The 16510-nt window shown below is 39.1% G+C and overlaps 1 pseudogene; it reads left to right on the forward strand.

Annotated features, from left to right (window-relative positions):
• The first annotated feature begins 2595 nt into the window (after positions 1-2595).
• On the forward strand, positions 2596-15342 carry LOC127452444 (serum paraoxonase/arylesterase 2-like; annotated as a pseudogene).
• The last annotated feature ends 1168 nt before the right edge of the window (positions 15343-16510 follow it).

A 16510-nucleotide genomic window follows, 5' to 3' on the forward strand; every position in this document is an offset into this window, starting at 1 on the left:
CTGGCATTAAAATGTCCCTATTGTGGCATTATTTGAACTATATATAGATATTTTAATTTACAGACAGAACATACTGGATTGGGTTATCCTGTGAAAATCATGGAATAGAATCATGACATTATCAGGACTGTGAAGAGCCCATCACAGGCAAAACTAGAACACAGGGCATACAGAGCTTGCTTGGTAGAAGATGAGCTATTTCTGCACTACTCCACTTTGTTTCCATGGGGAAATGAGTCTATTTTTTACATAGTCACATGTCCTCCCATCTGATATGAATTCGGTAACCTATTTCAGGGCAAATTCTGTATTATCAGTGTGCAACTACTGTAGTGAGGACTATTAAACTGTACTGTTTCACTCCAATGTGAATGTGAACAGTGATCACAGACAGAGTTTGTGGTATGACTAGTAGGGCAGGTTTTTCAGTTTACTTAAAGCCACACCCCAGTACAGCACTCAAAGCATGGCAGATCAGAGTAAAGCGAGAGTCACTCGCTTAGGTAATCTATGGCCCCATCCCATACTATGGTTCGTACACTCCCAGTATAGCTATGTCAATGTACTGAGCATACGGAGTAAGCAGTGAATGTTAGTAAATCAGACAATATGTCAGTCGTAGTCTTTGCAAAGGGTGTGTAGAGATGCCGCTTTCTATTTCAAGAAGAATAGTCTCATCTTCCTGCATGTCAATGTCAAACATTACAGTAGATTACTTAAAAGGATTTCACACTATGCACACATTATAATAACTTGATGACAAGAGTACATTTTAAACAAAGCCACCTAACCATTACTATGTGGTGTATCAAAAATGTATTATTTACTCATTTAATTTATTCATTTTCACATGCTCAATGATATTACTGCCTATCATTTTTTCCATCACATACCAAGCTGCAGATATGCATTTCTAGGTTTTGCAAGATACTGTTTATGTAATTTAAATAGCTCTGACTAATTATACAATGTCCTCTGGAAGTGCACATGGTAGTAACTGCTTTCAAATTCCTTTACATCTCTCATTCAATAAATTCTATTACTGATAAATAATACTGTATATTCTGCATTACTGGTATAACTTGACATAACTTATAGAGTATGACTTTATGTACTTATGAATATTACTGTACTTATTGCAGTATAGTTGCATAGTATGCTGACATCACTTATATCAAAGATAAATAACTCAAAACCTTATATTCAGATCATGTACTGTATGCTACTACAGTGGAATGTAAGCTAATTAGTATGCAAAATAATATCTAGCTGTCCATTACAGTTATAATGCAAAGGATAAGCTAGCCTTATTCTCAATCATGTTGAGCCAGAATTTCCCTTATTTGGTTTGAATAATCCTCCATTATAGGACACTTACAACACAGAGCTGTAAGTATGATCTTTTGTTTTACAGATGTAAATCAGCTCAAAATCATGTATTTTTACAATATAAACACAAGGTTCTTGAATGCATTCACAAGAGCCATTTGATGATAAAGAGCACCGTTCACATTCACTGGGACTGAGTGGGACTTGCAATCTAACACTAAATATGAACTGCATATTTTTGAGTAATCACATATATATGTTTCTTGCCATTCTTCCATTTAGATTGTATCTTCTTGTTGCCCACAGGCCATTATTTACTATTACTTACCTAAAACACAAAACTGAAGAGAAAGAATGGAAAAAGAACCAAAGTACTGCCTTGTGGTGGTGTTTCTCCAACTAAATGTGTGATGGGTTCAGTTTCAAAAAGCAACCTTTTAAGAAGGACCAACCCTGAGAAATAATACATAAAATATATCCTGCATGAAAAGAAACATCTAAATGTTGATTTGCATATTACTGTGTAATGAGGGCAGAGGGGGAAAGCACAATTAAGAACAATGTCCCTGAATGGGGTCACTGCAAAGGAAAGTAAATGTAAATGAGGAAAAATGAAATTGGGTCACTTGTTGGAATTAACAGAGTAAAGACTGTTAATATAAAAACAAGTGGTTGTTTTAAATTTTTGTGCTGTCTCTGTTCACCTCTAATTGTAGGTTTAGGATGACAGTGCAAGAGCTCTGAAGGGTCTTGGAGTTATTGTTATTCTGAAAAAGCACTTTTGGACCTCCAGAACATATTCAGAAACACTAAAAAGCTATTAAACCCTAGAAGTCAGGCAAAATGACAGCCTCAGTCACCATTCCCTCTCATTCTATGGAAAATAGATTAAATGAATGTAAATGGTGTCTGAGACTGTCAGTATCTAAAACATTCTGCCTATAACATCTCCCTTTATGTTCCACAGGAGAAATAAAGTCCTTCGTGTTAGGGATCACATGAGCGAGTAAATAATGACATCATTTTCATTTTGGGGTGAATTTTTTTGTTTGTTTTTTACTCCTGTTCTGCAATGTTTGAGTGATTTGCATATGATTTAAATTATAGAAATGATAAACGAGACTAAATTAATTTCTATAATTTTGGTTTTGCATTTCTCATTATTTTTCACCGTACACGCTTTGAAAGAAACACAACGTCAGCTTTTAAAGGGTTAATGTTTATCTCTATTGGCCGCTGAAAAGCCTGCGCCAAGAGTTTGAAAATATGTGGAAGTTAACAGTACTCTCGCTTTTTGTTATAGCTCTTGCAGCTTTGATCGAGAAAGGCTCATTGCACTAAGGTTGGTCGATTTGTCAAATTGCACGATATATAACGTAGGCTTACGAATCGATGCCTTTGTTTGAAAAGCTTTTCTGACTGGGTGCTGTTATAAGACCACGCAGGAAACTCCATTTTAATGAGCCGTGTGGTCATAGCTGTGTGTTAATCATTAGGTGAAATGTTTATATTTATTGCACATGATAACAGTCATATCAGTATCTATTAACGGTGCTATTATGATCTTCTCCACAGGCATGCAGCACTTTCTACCAGAGAATTAATCCAGAACTACCTACCTAACTGTTACATAATAGAGGGCATAGGTAAGTTAAACAACATGCTGCATTGGTCGAGTTTCATATGCTGGACTGAATTTGCGAAGTATAGGTCTCTAAATAGCAGTAATGGTGTTTTCAAATCTGTGGGCATTTTCAAACCGGGATGGGGGTTTCTAAACTATCCAATGAAAGTAGGGAATCTCAGTGTAGAAATCAGTGGGCGTTTGCAAACCAGGATGGGCTTTTCTAAACTAACCAACGAAAGTATGGAATCTCAATGGTTTGAAAACGCCCACTGATTGGGAAAAGACCATTTTTGTTCTGCAGAGATACAAGTCTAGAATTTGCCAGCCTGGAGCGACTGCCATACATTACATAGTTGAATTCTAAAATTGTAATGCATTCTGAAACTGCAAATGAGGAGGACATCAGTGGGTGCCGTGATGTTATTTCTGTGTTTTAACAGTGTTTGGGGCTGAAGATACCACCATACTTGAGGATGCATTGGCCTTTCTGAGCTCTGTATGTCAAAACAACAAAAACATGAATAAGCATTTTTTTCAACTTATAATCAATCAAATATATTCAAATCCTTTTGCACAGTGCAAGCATTGCCAATGTCTCTTTAAAACCTTTCATTTAATCTTGTGTTAGCAAAATTTTATTAAAACATGTGGCTGTTGTGTTACATAGACCTGTGCCAAACTTTTTTTTAAAGGAGTCATGACATGAGAAATAACATTTTCCTTGATCTTTTAACATAAGAGGTCATTGTACTATAAAAACATACTGTAAATTTGAGAACTCAAAACGTCCTCCTCACTACAAAAAGAGCATTTGTTGAAACCAAGCTGCCAAAATGACATTGGCTGTGTCTCGTTTGGAGGGCTGCGTGCTTGGTAGGACGTGTCCTTTGAAGGCTGCAGTATACCGAGTGTCCTCCTTTAAACAAGCCTCGTTTAAACGAGACGGCCTTTGTAGGACAAACGGAAAGGGAACGGAACATGGTTGCTATGACAGCACGCCACTCTTTAACAAGCGTGAGCGCTTTGAGTGAGAAGGGAACAAAGTCCCTCTGGAAGGGAATGTATGAGGCACATTTTAGGAGAGTTATAATGATGTAAAGAGAAAAGAAATTAGATTTTACAGTTGTACTTTTAGTCTAATACTTTGTTTTATTTATATATTAATATAATTATACATATTATATACTCTGCACCCATCTACTGAGGTACTTCAACTTGGAAATTAACATTCCTTGCATTTAAACGTCATATTTAATTTTTTTTAGACATTTCTGTTGAAGCAAAGAATTGTGGGTTGTGAGTGCCCATGAAGGATACACCTCATGCATCCTCCGAATTCCCTTGAAAGAAGGTGGCATTCGAAGGTTGCATTCGAAGTGTCCTACTTGCTTTTCTGAAACGAGACAGCCTCGATGACGTATGCGGCTGACAAATGCGACCTCCGCAGGACGCATCCTTCCAAACAATACACAGCCATTGTGATGTCATACTGTGGTAGATAATAGGTGTATTTGACTTCATACAGCACTGTGCAGACCAATCAGTGCCGGACTTGAAACAGTGCATATTTTTCCATGACTGGTGTAGGTTCTGCATGCGACGGGATGTGCAAAATGTCTGGCTTGATGGCTCTCTTTTCAACTCCTACCCCAACTGCAACCGGCAAATCTCGCCGATTGGCAAATCAAGAAGCAGTTAAAGTCGAACACACCTATTTGCATCTGATTGCCTCCACAACAACACATAAATGCCTACTTTACCTTATTACTTCTGGAGCCCCGCCCTGTAGCGGTGAGCAGTAAGCAGATGGCAGGTCAGTAATGAGCACAGAGCCAATCATAACAGTGGGTGTTTACTGTCAAGTCTTAAAGGAGAAGCAGCACCAAAACTGAGCGTTTCTGACAGAGAGTAAGAATGAGGGTGAATATATGACAAATATTTGTGCAAAAAAAAAAATAAAATAAAAAAAAAAAAAAACATTACTAAAATTATAAGTTAACCTCAAGGAACATAGTATTCAAATGTCATGACCCCTTTAAATGTAAATTCAACTATTCAATGTAACTATGTTTTTAAAAAAGAACAGATAATTAAACACAGGGCTTAAAGTATCCAGGCTTACCATTCTATTCAGAAGACCCTGGAAAGATTTATACCCTGAATCCGTTGGATTCTGGACTGAATATTGAAGCACTGAGCATCAAAGGGGAATTTGATAAAGACTCCTTCAATCCACATGGAATCAGTGCTTACACAGATGAAAAAGGTTTGGTGAATTTTATGCAATAATTATAACCATATTTTCATACTGGTTTATTTAGCATAACATTTATTGAGCATTTATCCGCTGAGGCCGATAAATCGGCAGATATTTTGAGTTTGACATTATCACGTGGGCCAATACATTTCCCTGTTTGGCCGATTTTTTTCTTGAGGGTGCCAAAAAAGTCTTGTTTATTGAGAAAAAGGCAATTATCAATAAAACTAATATCATATACCGTCTGCAAATATGCGCATATCTCGTTTAAACAGGATAAACCAACCTTACACAACTTCAGCAGATTCAGCGTCCCGTGGAACGCTAATTTATTTACCTCTAAAGCATTTATTCTAACAGCCTCTCCTCAACAGTTCCCTGTAACTTTTCTAATGACAAAAGGCAAATATCAACAAAACTTCTATTGTATACCATTTGCAAATATGCAGAAATCTCATTTAAACAGTTGTAATTCACGAAAATCCAGCGTTTTCTTCCCGTCGAGTGCTCATCTAATATCTTCCTCAGAAGATATTCTATCAGCCAGAATCAAAAACTTCAGGATCAGGATCAAAAGTTCCTCTGATTCACAATTCATGACGGTCACTCCATGACAATCCAAGTAGGTGATCCACGCTGTTTAAACTGTCAGGAGATTGCTGCTGCTCGCTGGATCCGCACGAGAGCGTGAGTGCAACTTCAAGGCTGCGTCCGAAACCAGGAAAATGCTGCCTCCAGAGACTGTATATGGAGGTATGATGAAAATAAGGTGCTTTTCAAACTGTTCGGAGATCAGTTTCCATAAGAGTTCCATTCTTTCAAAACAGCTGTCAGTTAAGCCATTAACAGATTAGTCACAAGGTAGCAAGTCAGCTGCCTACGTTTTTGGATGCAGCCCAAGGTAAAAGCGCTTCACGTGTGCTATAAGTAAATTTATTATTCACTATGCACTGTATGTACAATTGGTTTGATTTGATATTTTTTGAGTAAATGTGATTGCTAACATGGACATGCCATCCATGGTTGCTGAACTACCGTGTGTACTGTTATTTCCTTCTTCCTAATATATTAACAATTTGTTCATGTGCAAATAAATTACTAAAATTTGATGACTAAACAGAAATCAGAAGGAACTGCTATCTACCATTTAAAATACAATATTATTTGTTAGTTTTGTGTGAAATTGAGTAAATACAGTGCTAAATTAGAGTTTTATTATTATTATTATTATTATTTTGCAATTTAATGTTTGTTATTTACTATATTGAATTGTGTGATATATCAGCATTGCATCGGCCTATCAGCCACCCTGCTCTCTGGATATCGGCATCAGCCATTTAAAAACCCATATTGGTATATCACTAATTCAGACACCTTCATTTCTTTCACATTTTGTTATGTTGCAGCCTAATGCTGAAATGCTTTTAAAAAAATCACGTAAATCTACACTCCATACTCCATCATGACAAAGCAAAAACCAGATTTTTTATAACTTTGCAAATTTATTAAAAAGAAAAAACTGAAATATCACATTGACATAAGTATTCAGACCCTTTGCTATGACACTTGAGAATACGGACTCAAGATGGCGCCGAGTATGGCTGCTGCGTTGCGAGCTCCGACACAACATAGCAATGGTTTGTTTGTTTTGTTTACAATTCTTATGTTTTTTGTCTTGGATGTTGTCTGCCTTATTGTCTACGACAGACAAACACTTTTGGACATTGGTTCAGCGATCTCTTCACATTCCTCAATGCCGACCCGCTGTTTACAAACACGCAAGCGGAGCCCTTTGTCTGGGCAGCACGGCCGCGGAAACGCAGGAGGAAAAGGGGAAACAGAGCCGGCGTTCTCATCAGAGTAAGACGCCGCGCAAATCGACCCCCGCTACCCACTATTCTACTGGCAAATGTTCAGTCTCTGGATAACAAGCTCTACGAGCTGAAAGCGCGGATCTCTTTCCAACGAGAGACGAGAGACTGCTGCATTATCTGCCTTACGGAAACTTGGATGTCTGCGGAGATTCCAGACTCAGCCATTGAACCCGCGGGGTTCTCCATGCTCCGAGTGGACAGAGCGAAAGACCTCTCAGGTAAAACTAGAGGAGGTGGTGTATGTTTTATGATCAACAAATCCTGGTGTGATCAGAGGAACGTACATTCCATCAAGTCTTTCTGTTCTCCTGATCTGGAATTTCTTATGCTTCTGTGTCGACCATTCTGGCTACCGAGGGAATTCACAGCGGTCATTATCACTGCTGTGTACTTTCCCCCACAAGCCGACACAGACCGGGCACTCAAGGAACTGTATGGGAGTATAAGTGAGCAGGAAACCGCGCACCCTGAGGCCGCGTTCATTGTGACCGGGGACTTTAATAAAGCCAGTTTAAAATCAGTCGCACCAAAATATCACCAGCACATTAGTTTCAACACACGAGGGGACCGGGTTTTGGACCATTGCTACTCTCCGTTCCGGGATGGCTACAAATCCCTCCCCCGCCCACCATTTGGCAAATCGGACCACTCTTCCATTCTGCTTCTGCCCGCTTACAGGCAGAAATTGAAACAGGAAGCACCCACCCTCAGAACGATCCAGTGCTGGTTGGACCAATCAGACTCTACGCTACAAGACTGTTTTGATCGCACGGACTGGGAGATGTTCTGGTCCGCCTCTGATGACGACATCGAGCTTTACGCTGATAGCGTAATGTGTTTCATCAGAACGTGCGTAGAGGAAGTGATTCCGACCAGAACTGTGCGAATCTATCCGAATCAGAAGCCGTGGATCAATAGCGATGTTCGCGCGGCACTTAATGTGCGGACCTCCGCTTTTAATTCCGGGAACGCGGAGGAGCATAAACAAGCCAGTTATGCCCTCCGAAAAACAGCAAAACGCCAGTACAGGAGCAAGATTGAAGGACAGTTTAACACCACCAACTCTAGAAGCATGTGGCAGGGAATTAACATCATCACGGACTTTAAAGGGAATAAAAACTCCGCCATGAACACCGCTGCCTCTCTGCCGGATGAGCTAAATACTTTTTATGCTCGTTTCGAGGGAAATAACACCGCCCTCGCGGAGAGAGCTCTCGTGGCTGAAGCTACAGAGGTTAGTTCACTCTCTGTCTCTGTAGCGGATGTAACCCGATCCTTCCGACGGGTGAATATCCGCAAAGCCGCGGGTCCAGACGGCATTCCGGGCCGCGTCATCAGAGCGTGCGCGAACCAGCTGGCTGGTGTTTTTACGGACATTTTCAACCTTTCCCTCTCTTTGTCTGTAGTCCCCACATGCTTTAAAACATCCACCATTGTGCCTGTTCCAAAACAATCAAAAATAACGTGTTTAAATGACTGGCGTCCTGTTGCTCTGACCCCCATCATCAGCAAATGTTTTGAGAGACTAATCAGAGATTACATCTGCTCTGTATTACCACTCAATCTTGACCCGCTGCAGTTTGCATACCGCAACAACCACTCCACTGATGATGCCATTGCATCTACAATACACACTGCTCTCTCCCACCTGGAAAAAAAGAACACTTATGTGAGAATGTTGTTTGTAGACTACAGCTCAGCATTCAACACCATAGTGCCCTCCAAGCTAGATGAGAAACTCCGGGCTCTGGGCTTAAACAGCTCGCTGTGCAGCTGGATCCTGGACTTCCTGTCAAGCAGACGCCAGGTGGTTAGAATAGGCAGCAACATCTCCTCATCACTGACCCTCAACACTGGAGCCCCGCAGGGCTGTGTTCTCAGCCCACTACTGTATTCCCTGTACACACATGACTGTGTGGCAACACATAACTCCAATGCCATCATTAAGTTTGCTGATGACACGACGGTGGTAGGTCTGATCACTGACAATGATGAAACAGCCTACAGAGAGGAGGTGCACACTCTGACACACTGGTGTCAGGAGCACAACCTCTCCCTCAACGTCAGTAAGACAAAGGAGCTTGTGGTGGACTTCAGAAGAAAAGACAGAGAACACAGTCCCATCACCATCAATGGAGCACCAGTGGAGAGAGTCAGCAGCTTCAAGTTCCTGGGTGTCCACATCACTGAGGAACTCACATGGTCCGTCCACACTGAAGTCGTTGTGAAGAAGGCTCATCAGCGCCTCTTCTTCCTGAGACGGCTGAGGAAGTTTGGAATGAACCGCCACATCCTCACACGGTTCTACACCTGCACTGTGGAGAGCATCCTGACTGGCTGTATCTCCGCCTGGTACGGCAATAGCACCGCCCACAACCGCAAAGCACTGCAAAGGGTGGTGCGAACTGCCAAACACATCATCGGAGGTGAGCTTCCCTCCCTCCAGGAAATATATACAAGGCGGTGTGTGAAAAAAGCTCGGAGGATCATCAGAGACTCCAGCCACCCGAGCCATGGGCTGTTCTCACTGCTACCATCAGGTAGGCGGTATCGCAGCATCAGGACCCGCACCAGCCGACTCCATGATAGCTTCTTCCCCCAAGCAATCAGACTTCTGAACTCTTGATCTCCCACGATCAAAATACATCAGCCCTGCACTTTATTACTCTTTTATCTCACACCGGACTGTCATAAATTATATTACTGTTATTATATTATGTCTCTCTTAACAACTGACTATCAACCGACAGCCTGAATGTCAATACAGTACAATACTGTACATTCTATATATATATATATATATATATATATATATATATACTTTTTTTATATATATTTTAATTTTTAATTTTTATTGAATAATGTGTATCTATATAGTAAAAAAAAAAAAAAAAAACAGCATATTGTATACTGTACAGTGTATGTTATTATTTGTATATTGTTGAGTGTAATTATGTGTATAACAGATGTTTAAATTGTGTTGTGTTAATTTGATGTTTTAAGTTGTGTAATTATGTATAACAGATGTTTAAATTGTGTTGTGTTAATTTGATGTTTTAAGTTGAGTGTAATTATGTGTATAACAGATGCTTAAATTGTGTTGTGTTAATGTGATGTTTTAAGTTGAGTGTAATTATGTATAACAGATGTTTAAATTGTGTTGTGTTAATTTGATGTTATTGTAAATTGGTACATGTCTCATCACTGTCACGACTGCTATGTTGATCGGAACTGCACCCAAGAATTTCACACACCAATGCACTTGTGTATATGGCTGTGTGACAATAAAGTGATTTGATTTGATTTGATTTGAAATTTAGCTCAGGTGCATCCCATTTCTCTGGATCATCTTTGAGATGTTTCTACACTTTGATTGGAGTCCACCTGTGGCAAATTCAATTGATTGGACATGATTTATAAAGGCACACACCTGCCTATATACAGTCTCACAGCTGAAAATGTATATCAGAGCAAAAACCAAGCCATGAGGTCAAAGGAACTGCCTGCAGAGCTCAGAGACAGGATTGTGGTGAGGCACAGATCTGGGGAAGGCTACAAAAAATTTCGGCTGCATTGAAGGTTCCCAAGAGCACAGTGGCCTCCATAATTCTTAAATGGAAGAAGTTTGGAACAACCAGTACTCTTCCTAGAGCTGGTTGCCTGGCCAGACTGAGCAATCGTAGGAGAAGGGCCTTGGTAAGAGAGGTGACCAAGAACCTGATGGTCACTCTGGTTGAGCTCCAGAGATCATGTGTGGAGATGGGATAAACTTGCAGTAGGACAACCATCACTGCAACACTCCACCGATCTGGGCTTTATAGCAGAGTGGCCAGACAGAAGCCTCTCCTCAGTGCAAGACAAGAGAAAGCCTGCTTGGAATTTGCAAAAAAGCACCTAAATGACTCTCAGACTGTGAGAAACAAGATTCTCTGGTCTGATGAAATGAAGATTGAACTGTTTGGTCTCAATTCCAAGAATCATGTCTGGAGGAAACCAGGCACCGCCCGTCACCTGCGCAATACCATCCCAACTGTGAAGCATGGTGGTGGTAGCATCATGCTGTGGGGGTGTTATTCAGCGGCAGGGACTAGGGGACTGGTCAGGGTTGAAGGAAAACTGAATGCAGCAAAATACAGAGATATCCTTAATGAAAACCTGGTCCAGAGTGCTCAGGACCTTAGACTGGGCCAAAGGTTCACCTTCCAACAGGACAATGACCCTAAGCACACAGCCAAGACAATGCAAAAGTGGCTTAGGGACAACTCTGTGAATGTTCTTGAGTGGCCTAGCTAGAGCCCGGACTTGAACCCAATCGAACATCTCTGTCATCCAACCTGATAGAGCTTGAGATGATCTGCAGAGAAGAATGTCAGAAAATCCCCAAATCCAGGTGTGCAAAGCTTGTCGCATCATACCCAAAAAGACTTGAGTCTATAATCGCTGCCAAAGGTGCTTCAACTAAGTATTGAGTTAAGGGTCTGAATACTTATGTCAATGTGATATTTCAGTTTTTTATTTTTAATAAATTTGCAGTTATCAAAAATCAGTTTTTTGCCTTGTCATTATGGGGTATGGAGTGTAGATTGATGTGAAAAAAAAAGAAAAGAAATAATTTAAAGCATTTTATCATAAAGCTGCAACCTAACAAAATGTGAAAAAAATTAAGGGGTCTGAATACTTAATGAATGCACTGTATGTTACCTGTTTCTTGGATTACTGTATTATGCATAATAGCCCCACACATACAGAGGACTAGTTTAAAGTTTTCTTGTGAAATGTTAAAACTGTGTTCTGTAAAATGATAGAAAAGCAAACTAGCCACCCAGTGGTAAAACTTTTGTAATTTTACATTTGGTCACAGATGTGATCTTCACTGCAAGAATGCCTGTGGCCAGATTTATGTTTTATTTTTTAATAAAATCTAATGGTTTTAAATCCTGTTCTCTTGCTGCAGATGGTGCCATATACCTATTTTTGTTAATCATCCTCAAAGCAAAAGTCATGTAGAAATTTTCAGATTTGTTGAGGAAGAAAACTCTCCCAATACATCAAGACAACTGGGCATGAACTCCTGCACAATATGTACGTACATATGTATGTACTTCATTAAATCCCAGTATTGTGGTAATGTACCTGAGCCTAATCGGAGAATAAATGTAAGTTTATTTATTTTTTTGTCATGTGTAAGTGTGAATGATATTGTTGCTATGGGTGCCGAAATCTTTTATGCCACCAATGATCACTACTTCACTAATGGGATTCTCAAGTCTCTGGATCCATTGCTCTCTTTGGCCTGGTGTAATGTCATCTACTACAATCCTGACACAGTGCAGGTTGTGGCAGAGGGATTCTCTTCTGCCAATGGCATACATATATCCCCCAACAAAAGACAAGTTTTAGAAAAAATGTAAGGTTTAAAACACAAGTAGACAGCATATTGTGAAATTACTGTTAAGTATTTCTTTGGAATAATGTCGTTCATTTCATTATTTTCCCTGTTTCAGACATGTGTCAGATATTCTGAAGCACAAAATTGTGCTCATGGAAATACAGAAGAACACCGTATTGTCACATGTAAAGGTAACCACAAAATTACATTAGTTTTCCTCAGCTCATTTTCTTCCAGTATAGAATATTTATTTGTTTACAGTTTTAAAGTTTTAACTTTTTTCATTGTTAACTTTAAATGGAAAAACCAAGAAAGTGCTGTATGTCAGTTGCAACAGAATGGCTAACATTGCATTGTTGCTTACATTATTTTGTATGAAACAGAACACTTTGCTTATAATTTGTTGATATTACTGAATCTTTTTACCCAGGAAGTTGATGTGGGGTCAATTTGTGACAACATTGTGGTGGACCGTGAATCTGGTGATCTGTGGCTGGGCTGTCACCCAAACGGTCTCAAATTTATGCATATATGATCCTAATGATCCACCTGGCACTGAGGTAAGTGTTTGAGTATTCATAAAAAAATCATGAAGTATGACTACTGTTTTGTCAATTTGTGTTACGTATGTTAATTTTTTTTGTAATTAACATTTTTTATTGATTCAATGAAAAAACACAACAGAGAAAAATGCAACATATACACACCGAAACAACATTTAACTTTTAACCCTCATTAACATCCCTCCCCAAACACCAACCCCACCCTACCACAAAGAACGCCCCTGTGGTCACATAAAATAATACACACACACAAACAATAAAATAAAAAATAAAAAAAATAAAATAAATAAAATATATAATAAACATTCATAATTAAACTAAACTTCTCCCTCCTCATCCCTTCCCCTAGAGTCCTCCAAAACTGCCAAATACCTACCCCGCTTCCTGAAAAATATGTCCTCCAGCCCCAGCCTTCCATCTATCATCTTCTCATAAGCCCATCTCCGCACACCACTCCGGAAATGGTGGCGCTCCATCTGACTTCCATCCCTTTAAAATAATTTGTCTGCCAATCATCATGCCAGTCAGAACCCAATTTTTTTATATATTTGTCCTCCGGATTTATAACTTCCCCATCGCCCAAAATGCAAAGTCTGGGGCAAAGTAAAATTTGAGTGCCCAGATTATCATGCAAATAATTCTGAATCTTTAACCAAAAATCTTGGATCTTAACGCATCCCCAAAAAACATGGGCTGTGTCTCCAACTTCTGATTGGCATCGCCAGCAGGTGGGTGTGTCTTTAAGACCAAGTCTATATAATCTAGAGGGGGTCCAATAAAATCTTTGTAAAATCTTAAATTGCATAAGGCGAACCTTGCATCTCTAGATGTAGACTTGACATTTTTCAGAATCTTAGTCCACACTCAATCCTCCAATACCAAATTCAAATCTTTCTCCCATAATCTCTTAATAGAAGTTAAAGCTCCATCCCCCATACTCTGAATTAACAGGGAGTAGTACACTGATGCCGCATGACCTTTTCCAAAAGCAGTAATCACCACTCCCAAAGCATCTGCCTCCTTGGGGGGGGGGTGTGGTATGCTACTCCCAAAAATAGTACAAAGCAGGTAGCGCAATTGTAAATACCTTTAAAACTGAATGTATGTTAATTTTAATAATTTAATAATTTGACACACTTCTATTTGTTTCAGTATTATTTTATAATACTGTTGGAGCCACGGTCTAGCATTTAGTGCCCATTCTCCATAAGTCCAGCCTTTGTCATGTTTCCATCCCTTCCCCCCTCTCTCTCCCCATGATTGCTGTCTGCTCTCAACTGTCTCTAAATTAAAAAGTGGCAAAAGCCCCAAAAGAAAAGAAAACAAAAAATCTATAATATTTCCATGTTATCCTTTAGGTTATCAAGATTCAAAACGTCCTCTCTGAAAAGCCACAGATGACTCAGGTATATGCAGATGATGGAAGTGTGATCATTGGTTCTTCTGTGGCAGCCCCATTTAGAGGAAAACTACTCATTGGAACAGTTTATCAGAAAGCTCTGATCTGTGACCTTAAGTAGGGCATCTACTGTACTTACAGGGAAGACTGAATAAAGCTTGGCACAGGTGTTTGGAAGAGTTTGTTTGAATTTCAAAGACTGGCTTTTGCAACAGGCAAACTGAAGACTGGCTATTTATATTTACTTTCAAGTGTATGAACAAATTGGGAATCGAATAATATACTCTACTTAAAGCTGATGTGTGTAATTGTTTCAATGTCAAAATTCTTTTGAATTTCTTACCCTAATTTGCAGTCAAATACAAGCCATCTGTTTTTACCTAAAATTGTAACACTGTGGCAATATAAAACATTCCTCTTTGTTTGAGCAACCCATCAAGCCTGATACAGCAATACTGGCTTGACCAATGGTGTGAGTTTGGGGTCAGACTATCTGTTTGTACAACCAATTGAGGTGGAGGGGTGTTAATGAATCAGTTTGAAAACAGTGATTATTTTTGCAATTTCGTTTGGTGTCGCTAGTGGCACAGAAATCACACACTTCAGCTTTGAACAAGCATTTTTTATTGTTACAAGATGAAGACAAGTGTAAGATGGTTTAAGCAATATCTGCTAGAGTTAAAAGCACATTAGTTTTACTAACACTGCAACACTGTAAAATATATATATATATATATATTTTTTTACTGACATTTACCATAAATAATTACAGATTTTTTCTGTCTTTTTCATAATAAGAGAATATACCTGTAAAATACAGAAAAACCATGTTTTTCAATAAATCTGCTGTAAAAATACAGTCAAAGTCTGTAACTTTAAATTATAAGAATCCACCGTTTTATAACACGACTGTACAATTTTTTTTACGGTTTTGAATTTTAATTTAGTAGATATCAGTGTAAAAACAGACCAATAAATTTTTTTTTTTTACATTATTCCTGCTCTGTGCGCATTTATTTAAAAACACAGAATTTTTGTTTTTTATGCATGTTTGCTGTACATTTTAAGTAATAAACACATAATAAAACCTAATGAAAAACAATTTTACAGAACTGTTCTATAAAATTATTTCCAATACAATGTAATACAAAAATACGACAACTGCAACTTAACAGGAATTTTCCGTTTTCTAACATGAAATGCATGGTAAATTTATTTAAGACAATCACACGTCATCAGCGCGGGTTCCTTGACGCTGTGCAGAGCGAGCACGAGAATGAAAGGCGAACCACCAGTAAAAGGAAGCAAGAAAAGAAAGACCTTGTTAGAAACTTCTACAACGAAAAAACGTCTGGATCAAGAGCGTGCTAAAAGCAGAATTAACATTGGCGTTGCTTTTCCACGCTGGAGGCAATTGGTTGCTGTTTTTCTTTTGGACAGGTAATTACATGGTTTGATTTGTTTTTGATATATTTTGTTAATGTAATGAAGTAATTAGCTCATATAGTTTGTGTACATTTACGAATTATCTCAACGCTAACAGCAGCAACGGTGTAAAATGAATTTTATTTAATTTTTTTTAAATTTTTTTTTTTTTACATGAGGTAATCTGAAACCGTTGCGATCGATTCCACCAACACGTCTCTCCTCCTGGCGCTTAGACTCTGCTCTGTGTGTGTTTTTTTTTTTGTGTGTGTGTGTGTGTGTGTGTGTGTGTGTGTGTGTGTGTGTGTGTGTGTGTGTGTGTGTGTGATCGAGGAGGCGTGGCTTTGGAGACACCTCTGAAGCGAGGGCGGGCTCTATGCTTTAAAAGCTAGCTTGCTAACTGCTAGCCTCTCTGGATTACACACCCTAGCTTTAAGTAATTCGTTACCCCTCTCTTTAAAAAATGTGGTAAATTGTAATATCATCTTATATTTGGCAGAATACAACTTTATTGTAAACCACAGAAAATGAGGTCAGCAAACAGTTCTGTGTTGTGATTGGACAAAATCGTCGTTGCCAGAACTGTTCAGCCAATGAATGCCCGAGAATCAGCTGTTTGAATCTGAGCGTCAGCTGTGTGCGGGAGA

Source organism: Myxocyprinus asiaticus, chromosome 15 (assembly GCF_019703515.2).
Source record: "Myxocyprinus asiaticus isolate MX2 ecotype Aquarium Trade chromosome 15, UBuf_Myxa_2, whole genome shotgun sequence".
In the NCBI taxonomy this organism is placed as follows: Eukaryota; Metazoa; Chordata; class Actinopteri; order Cypriniformes; family Catostomidae; genus Myxocyprinus; species Myxocyprinus asiaticus.